The sequence below is a fragment of the Fukomys damarensis genome, unplaced genomic scaffold (genome assembly GCF_012274545.1).
Source record: "Fukomys damarensis isolate Sample0158 unplaced genomic scaffold, DMR_v1.0_HiC HiC_scaffold_23, whole genome shotgun sequence".
Classification (NCBI taxonomy): Eukaryota; Metazoa; Chordata; class Mammalia; order Rodentia; family Bathyergidae; genus Fukomys; species Fukomys damarensis.
This window is the reverse complement of record NW_022900935.1, coordinates 44,816,325-44,829,541: the sequence shown is the minus strand read 5'-3', so window position 1 is coordinate 44,829,541 and position 13,217 is coordinate 44,816,325. Positions and strand designations below refer to the sequence as shown.

General features: G+C 59.0%; 1 long non-coding RNA gene across 1 annotated transcript; it reads right to left on the bottom strand.

Moving 5' to 3' along the window:
* Positions 1 to 9,132: 9,132 nt before the first annotated feature.
* LOC104864646 lies at positions 9,133 to 13,190 on the bottom strand. The gene is made up of 3 exons (XR_780954.1): positions 12,968 to 13,190; positions 11,002 to 11,224; positions 9,133 to 10,526 (listed from the first exon to the last, which is right to left on the bottom strand). It is a non-coding gene; the product is annotated as an uncharacterized LOC104864646 (long non-coding RNA).
* Positions 13,191 to 13,217: the final 27 nt, after the last annotated feature.

The window sequence follows — 13,217 nt, the reverse complement described above, 5'->3', positions numbered from 1 at the left end:
CCAGTCTGTCCCACCGGTCACCTATGCCAGCTGCGGACCCAAGGTGCACCCTGACTCATCCAACCCCTGACCTTGAGCCACTCTCCCAGCCTTTGTCCATCTGCTGCCCTTCCCGCTCCATGTCCCACGCCACGCCCTCTTGGACATTTCCCACGCCCCGCCCTCCCCAGTCCCTCCCACGCCACGCCCCTTCCCCCAGCTAGGCCCCCGCAACAGGCCCCGCCCCCTGGCGACTCCTCGTCATGGCCCTCACTACCAACTACCCCGCCACGCCCCCTACCTGCACCGCCACGCCACGCCCTCCTTCCCTCAGCGGCTGGCGTGGGTCGCTCGGATTTCGTCAGGCCTGCAAGCTGAGCCTGGTGCGTTCCGCGTGTCTGAGACTTCCCAGTGCAAGGTCTTCCCAGGGCACCTGCCCGGAACAAACGGGAAGTAAGCATAGGTCAGGTTAGATTTGTAGTAGCCGCCTGTGGACAGGTAAAAACAAGTAGGTGAAATTAACTTTAATTACATTGTGCTGAGGAATTTGGTGCAACATGGAATCAGCCCACACTCGAATTTCCCGCACGCTCGCGTGCAGTCTCTGCCCTGGGTCTCGGGAATCCAGCGTGATTTTGAGCAGAGGCACCTCACTTTGCCCCACCCCATTTCAAGTCCCCTAGGCCCCCTACTGTGGTAGCAGGATGCAGGGCTCTCTTCTGGGCTCTCTTCTTGGCCGTTTCCCCCGCCTCTGAAGGCCCAGCCTTCTGGGCTTACCCAGCAGTACACCTGGATGGGGCTCTGGGCCTCCCCTCGCCTGGCCTGGCTGGAGGCTGGTGGTGCTCCGGGGTGGGGAGGGCACCCGGCCGGCTTGGCTTGAGGGTCCAGATGGGAGGTAGTGGTCCATATTGGGATGTTTCATGGCCTTGGCAGTCCTGCAGTGGGAAGGGTATAGCCGCCCCCTCCGGAGCTTTCCAGGACCCTCCTGGCACACTGGCCCTCTGAGCAACAGGGAGCAAGACATAGGGAAGCATAGCCAAGGGAGTTCTCTGCCTGGAGGCCCCGCATGTGAAGGCACAATCTAGGACCCCGGTCTCCTGCAGCCCCCTGGGCATGGAGAGAGCATTAATTGACCTGGCTCTGCTAAGCTGCAGGAGCCCAGAGACTCAGGGTCCTGGCTGGGAAGTGGAAACTGAGGCAGATTCACCGTGGTGAGCAGTCACGAGTGCCAGATACTCCAGGAGCCCAGGGAGTTCAGGTCCTAGATGTGAGGAAGGGACACGACTGGGGTGATAGAGGTTCCGGGGCCCTGGAGCGCCCCTCTTGGGCTGAAGAGACTGCCTCACTCCATGGCTCCTGGGCCCAGGTTCCTGCCAGGCTCCTGTCTCACAGTTCTAGCTCAGGAGATGGGCAAATCAGGACAAGGTACAAGGTAGGGGAGGTTGCATTTGCTCTGTGAAAGCACAAGTGTGTGAGGGAAAGTTTGAGAACTAAATGTGTGGCATCCTGGGGTGCAGGTGGTCAGTGGGGGCTGGGTGCAGCGCTTTGCCTGGTGGAATGGAGCCCAGCCAGGGGCAGCCTGGGTCTATGAGCCCCTCCGCCTTCCTGGGTATGGTGTGGGGGCTACCAGGGCTGAGAGGCTGGGAGACTGTGGAAGCTGTGGCCACCTTCTCTAAGTAGGAAGAGGCCAGGGCCAGGAGCTCATCCCCGGGAGTCTGGAGAGATGCTCCTGTCCGCTGGCCAGCCCTCTCCTCCCCTTGGTCCCCAGACTTTGGCTATGCACTCTTGTGTTGCAGGGACTCATGGACGGGCAGGCATTGCCCTGTGAGTGGCCGAGGGCACGCTGGGCAGGCCCACAGTGACCAATCCTGTGCACACTGAGCCCCTGCCCAGGGCAGGGGCTTTGCAGCAGTGACCTCTCTTTGGGGACAGGCCTGTCCCCGTGCTCAGAGCCTGCCCTCCCCAACTCTGCTGGGCTGGAAATTTATCCTTGCTCCAGCCTCGTGGATTTTTCCAGCCTTGGGTTGAGGCCTCAGAGCTCCAGGCGGGGCTGCTTTGCTAACAACTCTGTGACTGTGTGCGAACATGTGTGTGTGTGTGTGCGCGTGCTGCTCTCTGCACTGAGCTAAATCCCAAGGCCCCTCCTTGACCCAGGGTAGCTTTTGCAGGGGAAACTGAGGCTTGAGGGCCTCAGCCACATGTCTTGTGGTATCAGCAGCCAGCTGGCCTCAGAGCTCCCATTCCTGGGCACCGGGGTTGTGTGGCTCCAGTACCAGGCTTCTCAAAGGTCTGGGCTCCCAGCAGCACAGCCAGCTGTGGAGCCCTCCTCCCTGGGACTATGTCCTCTTGGCAGCCTCCTGTCCTCCTTTCTTCCTCTCAACTTTGCCCTCTCTCCCTCCCCTTTCTCCCAGCCTCCCTTCCCTCCTCTCCTGGCAAGCAGCTTGCAATCCCAACTTGTTGTTAACGTCTCCCCTGCAGTTGTCCCAGAGCCTGTCCAAGTTAAATATTACTCATAGAGATGCAAGCCTGCAGGCAGTACTACGCCTGGAGGTGGTGGATGGCTCTCTGGATGGTGCCAGGGGGAAGATGCCAGGCCCATACCCCAAGGATCCTCCTGGCAACATCTGCAGCAGCTGGTGGGTGGGGGCAGCTGGCACCCTGAGCCCAGACCCAAGTCCCCTGGCTTTCTTAGCCCCCTGCTCTATCAGAGTGGGTGGGGCAAGAAGGGCAGCCAGTGCCCCAGAGGGGCCTGGGCTGGGCCAGGCGAGGGTTGTCCCTTCGCTGGCCACTCCAGCCCTGTGCCAGGCCAGGGGCAGGGCTAGGAACAAAATGTCCAGAAACACAGCTTCATCTGTTCCACATCGATTCCTCTTGCCTGTTTGACTGTCCAGCAGGGAAGAGGAGGCCTGGGGTGCTCTTGGCACAAGAATTCAGGGGGACCTGAGGGGCCAGCCTGTCTGATAGGGCTGTGGCTCTGGGGTCTCATGGGATCAGGGCAGCAGCCATGCAAACCCTGCTCCCCCAGGGAGGACAATTAGGGTTAACCTCTGCTCCCCCACTTCCTCTCCTACCACCCTGCCCTCTACTCCTCTGCCTAGTGTTGTCTCAGGGCCTTTGCACCTGAGGGTCCCCACCTGGAAGTTTCACCTCTTACCCTTAGCTTCCCTCAGATCTTTGCAAGGTGCTGCCTATGTAATTATCCTCCCAGCCCCTGCCCCGTCTTCCTCCTAAGTATGCGGATCTCCATCTATAGAGCAAATAGAAAGGCCCTGGTCTCCTGTGAAACTCAAACTTGTTAGAACGGGAATGCTTTTCTGCTGGCCCTGGGCTTGCTGAGGACAGGCTGGCTGTGAACTTGGTGGAGGAGTTAATTCTTTGTTCTTGCCTGGCCAGCGTCTCACCCACAGGCACCCACTTCCCATGAAGACCACAACCCCAGGTGCAACTAGATCTCTTCCTGGCAGGACGGAACTGGTGACCAGGACTCAGACCATGATTTCTGGGAGACCTGTGGGGCACCTGAGTCAGGAGGGTAAAACCAGTACCTAAAACCTGAGGTGAAGGACCGGGCAGGATGCTGCAGGTGGCATGGTGTGGCTGCCCCTGCCCCTGGGCCTGTGGCCTTCCTCCCACCATGGTCCAGGAGCTGTGGAGGTGGGTTCCCCGCTAGATGAGCTGTGTCCTCCCCCTCCTGTAGCCCCTAGAGAGCGGCCCTGGCCCCTGGACACTCACCAGGCTTCTGTCCCTCTGTCCCTCATCCTTGGGCCTAAGGGTGGTGCTGCTTAGAGAGGCCCTGTGGCTGGTGGGGTGTGTATACCTGGTTAGTGCCGGGTCTGTGCGGGCTCTGGGGACTGCCACCCACCTGCCCACCTCATGCCCAGACCTGCGGCTATGCCTGCTGGTATCAGACAGGCGAGTTGGGACTTTGTACCTGAAATCCAGTGGAGGGCAGGAATGCAAGCTCAGAACCACCCTCTTTCTGTGCTTCTCCGGGAGCAGCCTACTGCATGCTCACCAGGACCAGAGAGTGCCCCCTTCTCACCTGGGTGTGGACAGCACTGAGGGTGGCCCTGCAACAGGGGCTGCAGCCCCCCTCAGTCCTGAAGCTCTGCCTGCCCCTCCTGTCTAACCCCAGTACCCGCTTTGGGGACAGAGGCTTGCTGAGGTAGGCCCTGGAGGGCCACAGGAAAAGCCAGGACTGCTTGTAGGCAGGGCTAGCACCTGTAAGGCTAGGAGGCAGGTCAAGAAGCCCAGGTCAGCAGGGCTCCTCCTGGCCACAGTGGAGGACACAGAGCCTTCAGGCCACACTTGTCCACTCTGCCAAGACTTCTCCATTGTGGCAGCAGGTGTCTGAGTCCACAGCAAAACATGGGTCCTGAGGGGGCCACTGGGTAAATGGCCATAGACACAGACTGGCATCTAGAGGCGACCTGGACTGGGCCCACCCCAGTGGCCTGACAGGGACACAAGGGACTGCAGAGTGACTGGCAGCTGGGCCTGGTAGCCAAGGTGACTGATGGCTTCCCGAGGGCTAGATGCCCACGAAACCTTGGCAGTCCCCAACCGGCAGCCTATGGCTGTCCCCGGCTCTGTATGTGCCCTTGCCATGGTAGCTGTCCCTCTTGGGGACGAGTTTCTGCTGCAGGGTAGCCACTGTGGGCAGACTCCTGGGCAGGGGACACATAGCCATCCTGGGCCTGCATGTGCCCTCTGCCAAGGGGCCTGGCAGAGCTGCTCAGGGGTAGGGGGGCAGTGACAATGTCCCCAGGGTCCTGACTACAAGCCTGGCTGAGGTCCATGGTGCCCTGGGTTCAGCTGCAGGGGGCCGTAGGAGGCCATGGAAGGGTCCGGCCGGGCGGTCCTGCAGATCTGGGCCCCCATAGCAGTGCCTCCAAGGCCTGGGCGGCAGGAAAGGGAAAGGTGACGTCATTGCCGCCTGGAATCTGCTGTTTGGAGGCGTCGCCATGGAGACCGGAAGGCTCAGGGTGGGTAAAAATAGCAAACCCAAGAGGGTGTAAGTTCCAAGAACTGAGTTGGAAAGGAGAGGAAGACATGTTCTTGCTGCTTTTGGAGAAAGGGCTTGGGGACCCGAACCTGTGTCTAGCAGGAGGCAGCTGTGGCTGCTTCTGGGTCCCTGCCACCCACATGGCCCAGGGTACCTTGGTGCCCATGTCCCTGGTTTCCCGGCAGCTGGCCACCTGGAGCTTCATCCCCACTTGTGGTGTGGACTGTAGGACAGGCTCCTGGCAGGGAACACCTGCAAACACATCCTCTTTCTCCTGGACAGTAGGAAGCTCAGCAGAGCCTGTGGCTGTACCCCTAGGGTCTTCCCCTCCAAGGGGAACCTGCCTGTGCCTCCCCGGCCCTCCCAGGCCTCCACCTCAGCACAGGCCACACAGCCACCCTGCACCTGGGCCCGGATATGCTTGTCTTGTACCGACCACAGTGGGAAGCTTGGTTGCAGGGAAAAAGCCCCCTCCATCTCTGCAGGGTGGATTTCCTGCCAGGAGCCAGACTTTTCCCCCAGACCAGGGCTGGAGAGAGACTCGCTGCTGAAATGCATGGCACTTGCTGCCTGCAGGATGCTGCCCTTTGTCCCCTGGCACCTGCCATGTTCTTGAGAGTCCTCTCAGTCTCAGGCCACAGAAAGATAGCAGGAGGCCCCAGGGCCCTGGGCCCCTCTCCTAAAGTAGCTGCAAGGACCTCATGCACCTCTGGGACGGGCCACTTCTAGGGATGAGGTATGGTCCTGGCACCTGGTCCTCATCCACCCCAGGCAGTGGCTAGGTACAGGGTCCAGGAGGACTTCTGTCCTGACCACTGGGGATCTGTGGACTGCTTCTCCCAAAAGGCAGGACCTGGTGGAGCAACCGAGGCTCAGGCTAGAGGATGGACCAGGTGCCCTCAGAAGGAGCAGGAGCCACAGGAGCAGGATACTAGGTAGAGAGGAGAGTGTCTGGGCAGGGCAACAGCCCACCCTTCAGCCATGCTGCCCTCCAGCCTGGGTACCCTTTTCTTTCTTACCCCCTCCCTTCCTTCTCTCTTCTGTCCCTCTTTCCATTCCTCCCCTTCCCTTCCCTTCCCTCTCCTCCTTTCCCCTCCTTCGTTCCCTCCTTCTCTCCTCCCCTCTCCTCCCACTTCCTTTCTCTTTCCTCCCTCCTTCCCCCTCCCTCCCTCCTTCCTCCTTCCTTTCTTTCTTCCTTCCTCTCTGCCCTCAGGAACCCAGGTGCCAAGTCCTGTTTCTCTGGGAGAAACTATCCCTGCTCCTTTGCAGGCACCATTGTTCTGGGGGTGGCAGGGACTTAGGCCAGGGACTGGGCGGCCCCTCATCCCCTGACAGGGTCTCTCCTCCCACCATGGCCAGAACTCTTTGGCTGTTGGTGGTTGGCAGCTGGAGAGGGCAAGGGGAAATGGAGCCCCAGGAAGGGGGAGCTCATTCCCCCAAGAAATAGCTCGCATGCCTTATGTAATGAGTGAGCTCACTTGGGGGGGCCTGCCAGAAATGACGGCACAAGGGCGGCGGGCGGGGTCTGGCACACTGGGGCCCGGTGGGACTTGATTTACAAGGAGGCTGCCTGCCCTGAGGAAGGGGCCTGGCCTGTGCAGGGAGGGGCTGCCAAGGCCTGGGCCCTCCTGGAGAGAGGTGTGGGTCTGGGGACCCTGGTTGCAGGGTGTGGTGCGTGGCTGTATGGTGGCTCGCTCCCCACATTGGTGCCCAGCAGAACAGCTGCCAGCCCAGAGCCACCCTGCTGTCCCCACCACTGGGCACTGGCAGGACCATGACTTCAGAGGAAGGGGCCTCTTCTTAGTCAGTCACAGCAGCGTGGGGAGGGGAGGACATTGCTTGGGGTAACACTGATGCCTGTGATACACGGCTGCCCAGGAACGCAGCAGCGGCAGCCGTGCTCCTCTCCACCTCCCTGAGCTCCCCTGCCCCACAGCCTCACTGCTACCTGAACCCCAAGGGTATGCTGGCCTTGGTTCCCCAACTGTCCTCCCAGGGGACCCCAGGGTGGGCAGCTCTCCCAGGTGCCAGGGCCTGGAGCAGTGCGCCTGGCCCCCTGGGCTTCTGCTGGGATTCACATCCTGTCACAGTGCTGCTCACTGCCAGCAAGGCTGGCTGGCGACAGCAGGGAAGGGAGGACTAGAAGGCAGAGGGCTGTCCAGGGCCAGGTCTAGAGGCCAACAGCCCTAGCGAGTCCTGGGCCGGCTCTGGAGGCCGGGCACAGGTGGTGGGAAGGGGCAGGGAGGCCAGGCTGTACCAGCTGGGGCCCCAGGGACAGATCCTGTGAAGGGGGCTGGAAGAGCTGTGGGACCTAAAGGGCATAGAAGGGCTTGGCCTGGGCCCTGAGGGTGGACCCAAGTGGATCCCACTGCCTGGCAGCAGCTGGGCCTTGGGGCAGAGTGGGTATGTCTTGGAACACTGGCCGCAGCAGTCTGGAACTCAGAGCCCCCCTGCCCTGTGCCCCCTCTGCAGGCCCTCCTGCCCATACCCGCCATGGACACCCAGCCCTCACCAGCCAGCGCCGCAAAGAACTGGCTGTTCCAAGCCCTGCTCACTCTGGTGTGATGGAGTGACACCGGACAGGGGTACCACCTCCCCAGGCATCTCAAGAGCAAGCCTGGTGCCAGAGCTCCTAAGTGGGTGGCACACGAGTTTCCCCTGCTGTTTCCAACAGTGTCCCAACCTGGTGCGCCTGGATGCACTGCAGTGAGGGAGCTACCCCACTTCTGAAGGTCCTGGCCAGCACTTTCCTGGGGCTAGGAGAGGGCCACTATACCACCCCACTCCGTAGGGCTCTGCAGTGGGTCTGGCCCAAGAGCCCTCAGGGAGGCCTGGCCTGAGCTCCCTCCTGCCTGCAGGAGACCTCTTTAGCACAGTTAGGGCCGTGCTGAGCCTCTGTGCTGAGGGCTGCAGGGCATGGGCAGGGGCATCGGCTGTGATCCGCCAGGTTGTGGCCAGCTCCAGGCACTTTCACAGGACACTTCAGGAACAGGACACTTCAGCAATAGAGCCCAGACGGTGGGTCGGGCTGGCACCCACGCAGGCACGCAGGGTCAGCAGGTAGCCCATTCAGGTTGGACTTGCTGAGTGTCCTGCTGGCTGCTGCAGGCCATGGACATCTCCCAGAGCAGCCATGGGCTGCTCAGGGCAGAGCCCCCCCATCTCTGCTGCTCTTGCTCCCTCTTCCAGGGAGCAGGGCCTGGGTCCCATCTGGCCTCCAGGCCTGCACTGTGCCCTGTGCAGGACCTCAGGCTGCTGCCCTGAGGCTCTGTCCAGCAGCTGAGGCAGCCTGGCAGGAGGCTTCCAGACTGGACTCTGTGCAGCCCTGGGGTGGGCAGATGTGCACCCACATTTTCTTCTCAAGGGCACCCCCGTGGGTGTTGCGCAAAGCAGGGAGGGTGGGAGCCAGGCACAGCCCTGGGTAAGGTGACTGCCCACTGGCTGGCCCTGCCGCAGCGGCCACCCTCTGGTCCCACTGACTGTGGAGGTGGGGGAAGGGCAGTCCATGGCCGCCCCGAGGATGGGTACCGCTCAGCATCTCCTGTGTGTCCCTTCGGCTGACCCTGGAGGTGGTTCTGGGCTGCCTGCGGGGTGCTGGATCCCAGAGTGATGCCAGCTGCCCTGGCTCCAGGACACTCAGGAGGAGGGAGGCACATGCTGAGGGCTGTGGAACAAGTAGCCCTGTGTGGGGTTGGATGACCCCACTGAGGCTCCGCTGTGTGTGGGGCCCCTCCTAGGCAGTGGGGCCAGAAAGGAGCAGTGAGAGGTTGACAGCAGCAGCTTCATTAGGAGACAAGCAAATGCAGGTTCACACAAAGAAGAAAAAATATGTCCCTCCAGCACTTTGCAAAAACCACATTCTTGTTTTTTGTATGTGAACTGAAGACTATAAAATTCCAAGTACCGCATCAGCTACAGCCAGGGACTTTGATTGACAATGTTTTCATTATCATTCAGTTTAAAACAGTTTGTGATTTCCACTTTGATTTCCTTTTTTTTTTTTCTTTTGTGGTGCTGGGCTTTAAACCCAGGGACTCACACATGCTAGGCAAAACTGTGCACTCAGCTGGGTGTGGTGGTGCCCCCTGTAATCCCAGCAATAGGGAGGCTGAGGCAAGAGGGTCACCACAAGTTATGTTTTTATTTTAGTAATTAAAATACAGACCTGACCCATCCCTATCACCCTTCTGTGTGCTCCCCTTCTGCCTATGGCCTGGACCCGTGACTAGCTCCCCATCCTCTCTGGCCCCCCCAGGACCCCTGCACCCCTCCCTCCACATTTTCCTGGTCACTCAGGGTCAGCCATTTCTCCACAAGGCTCAGGTTCCTTCCAGGAGAGGGGACAACATCGAAACCTGGGTCTGTGTGCACTCAGTGCCGCAGGGTTTCCCTCCTCCAGCGACAGAGCTAGGGACGGTGGCATACATGCTCATGTGGACACACATCTGCCGCTTTGTACAAACTGAGACCCCCCCCAGGTATCAACGATGACAACCCAGCACTGCAGGGTTCGTTCGTCCCTTCCCACCCCATGCTGGGGATTGAACTCAGGACAACAGTGCTGGGCAAGTGCATGGCTGCTGAGCTTCTTCCCTAGCCTTTTTGATTTTGAGACAAGATCTTGCTCAGTTGCCTGGACAACTGAAATGTGCCCTGGTCACCCTTCTCTGGACATTTCCTTATTTGTCAGGTACCATGGAATCAGCCTTTCAGGGGGGAGGTTTTCTTGGTCCCCTGGGGCTGGCTGAGGGGGCATCAAGAGGCTCCCTGGGTGTGGCTTCCTTTTCCTCCCTCCTGTCTCAGACTCTGACCTGTGCCTCTGGAATAAACTGCTTTTTCTCTGCAAAAATCTTCTCAAAAGTTTTTCAAGTTTGTGTTACTTGAGAAATTTTTCCTCCTGTTTAATTTTTTTCCTTTCTGGTGGTATTGGGGATTGAACCCAGACTGTGCTGAGCTTTGTCCTCAGCCCTTTGTTATTTTTGAGACAGGGTTGAGCTAAACTGACCAGGCTAGCTTCGAATTTGGAATCAGCTGCTGGTGTAGCTGGGACCCCAGGTGTGTAGGGCCATGCCCGACTGTATTTGAAGTTTGGAAAAAGTGACTTCGGCTTTCTTGACAACAGTGGTATGTGCCTGCCCAGAGGCAGGCTCTTCTCCCACATCCTAGGTGTGAGGTGTGGTGGGATGCAGGGTGGCCCATGATGGGAAGGTGTCTGTGGGCCTGAGCCTCACAGAGCACTTCCTGGCTGGGGCCTGTGCTCCCTGGAAGAGGCTTCTCTCTCCTTGGCAGCCCTGTCTCTGGTCCTGGAGTGCTGTCTTGTCCATCTCCCACTTGCTGGCCCTGTAGGCTGCAGGCCTCCACTCTGAGGCCAGTGCCCCAGCCATCTGGAGCTTCTCAGGATCTGGATGATCGTGCTTGTGTCCCGGCAGGTCTGTCACCTGATGGTTGATTTCACGCACTATAATGGAAGTCTGGCTGGGGATGTAACTTGGTGGCACCATGCCTGCCTGGCAAGTGCGAGGTCCTGAGTTCAATCCTTGTACTGGAAAAAAAAAAAAAGAATGGAATTCTGCTGGATCTCATTCCGTACCTGTCATGTTGCTTTAACAAGTGTGTGTTTCAACTGCCCGAGCCCATGCTGTGACGAGGGCACAGGGGACAGCACGAGGGTCTGGGACAGCAGGTGTCAGCCTCTGCCCATGTGCTGGGTGGGCTCTCTGATCACTCCCGATGTGTCTGTGCCTGAGGACTGCACCTCCCATCCACCAGCATGGTGGCCTGGCCCACAGCACAAGCGGGTACTGGGGGAGACAGGAAAGCCTGTGGGTGGGAGAAAGCAGGGCCCTGTCATGGCTGCCTGGACCACAGACTGGGCTGCACTGCCCCAGAGGGCTCTGAGGAGCCCTCAGAGTCCTCTGAGGATGGAAGCAGCTTTAGGGGCCAACTGGAAGCCCTGCCTGTCCCCTCCTGACACTGCCCTGTGACCAAGGCCTTTACCCTCCTGCATGCTCACTCACCTTCTTCCACATGTGCCTTGCAGCTTGGGCAAGTGCTGGCCCCTGGCCTGGGCTTATACAGCCCAAGGCCCAGAGCAGGTGGAACTTCTCAGTGGGCACTGCCCACCCAGGTGGGTGTTCACAGCCAGAGAAACTCCTCGTTGACTGGAGGCTTGTCCAGCAGTGCTCTGGCTTGCCAGCCACCTTCTTAGGATGACAGTTTGCTCAACTGTGGAATTTACATCTGGATGGAAGAGACCATCACAATACTAAGTTTTTTGTGGTCTACAAAACCATTTTAGGCCAACAAAACCACATTCCAAGCCAGGCAAAGCAGTTAGTGTATGCTTGTAATCCCAGCATATGGGGGGCTGAGGCAAGAAGATCATGAATTTGAGGCCAGCCTGGGCTATATACAGATGCTGTCTCAAAAAACCAAACAACTGGTCCAGGGATTTAGCCCAGTGGTTCCACTGCCTGTCTCTCAAGCACAAGGACCTGAGTTCGATCCCTAGTACCAAAAACAAAAATCAAAACAAAAAAACCCAACCAACCAACTGAAAATCATCTCCAAGTCTGTTTCCTTTTCTTAAAAAAATTTTTCTGGGATCAATCCCAAGGGTGTTCTACCCCTAACCTACACCCCTCGCCCCTTTTCATTTTTGACACAGGATGATTTCATTATATTGTCCTAACTGGCTTTGAGCTTCCTACCCTCCTGCCCCAGCCTCTGGAGCAGCTGGAATTACAGGTATGGCCCACAAAGCCTAGCTTTGATTTTTAAAATATGCTGTTCAAGGAAATACTTTACCAGTTTTCTTACATATGAGCACATACAGCTTCCTCATAGTGAAGAAGGCCTGTTGTTGGAGCCAGTAGGGGATGACAAGGAAGCTCCCCTAGGGGCTGGGGGGCCAGGAGTCCACGTGTCTACAGTGGAGAGCGAGCTAGTTTTCAGAACAGAATCCTATACCCTGACTTGCACTCCCTGCTTTGGGGTCACCTGCTGGCCTCAGGTACCTCATCCATGCCTGCTGCAGGGGCAACACAGCCTGCTCAGAGACATGGGTGGCTCTCTGGGTGGGGACTCCCAGTGTGCTGGTTTGGGGACCACTCCAGCCTCCACCAAGAGGTGAGGAAAAGCAGGCCACACACTAAAGGTCACCTCTATGCCAGGAAGTGGACGTGGACTTCCCCCAGCCCAGAGGCCAGTGGGTAAAAGGGTCCACTGTACTGTTCAACTGGACTGTCCCTGGGCCTCAGCTTGAGTGTGGCCAGAGCTGTCCCCTGAATGAGGTCCTATCTGGCGCCTCTGCTGAATGTTGTCTCCTCTTGGGGTCACACTGCCTCACTCTGCCCTTTCTCCTGGGCCTTTCTGGCTCCCCTCTTTCCTACATTGTAGCCAGTGTGGAAGGCAGTCATGTCTTGTTCTGGCCACAACCTGGGTGCCAACAAACAGATGCATAAGCAGTCCCCAGCCTTGCAGAGTTACACCAGGTGCCGGGCTGCCATAACCCAGAGCTGAGTTCCTGATGCTGTTCCTGGCAGCGTTGGGACTGTGGGTGGCTTAGGGAGAGGTAGTAGCTGGTGAGTCCAGGCACAGCTCCCTGATGAAGGGCCTGTGTCCCAAACCCCTGCCCAGTGGAGCAGAGAGGGTGCTGTACTGGGACAGCAGGTAGCACCACAGGGTTGCACAGCCAGGACCACAAGGTCACAGGTAGTTGGTGTTCTCTGCCATCTCGCGGGGCAGGGCAGGCTGTGCCGCATGTGCGTCAGGCATCCCTAGGTCACGTTGTGGTGTCCCTGGTGCTGCAATCTTAGCATGTATAGGAACCTCTCCTGCCTCGGTGCGTGGAACCCCGTGTATTGGGTGGCATCCCTGATGTAGGAAAACCATGAAAGTGCTCTGGTGTGACCCTCCCTCCACGTGCAGGGACTCTGGTCCTTATTTCCGGCCCCCTTGTGTGGGTCCCTGTCGTGTGGGTACCGGGCGGAAATCTCGTGTAGTCGTCGTGAGGGGGCCCAGGGCGCGTCTCGTGGCGATCCCATGGAGCGGGGCCCAGGAGACGGGCAGTGGTATCCACGCAGACCGGTTTCTGGCAACCCCTTTGAGGATCTGCGGTTGTGGGGTGCGAAATGTGGGTTTGGGGGCCCCGGAGCAGCGAAACAGACGCCTCCCCAGCCGCGCAGGAAGCGGCCTCGACCGGAAGGAGGGCCCCCCCTCCAAAGGCGGCAGC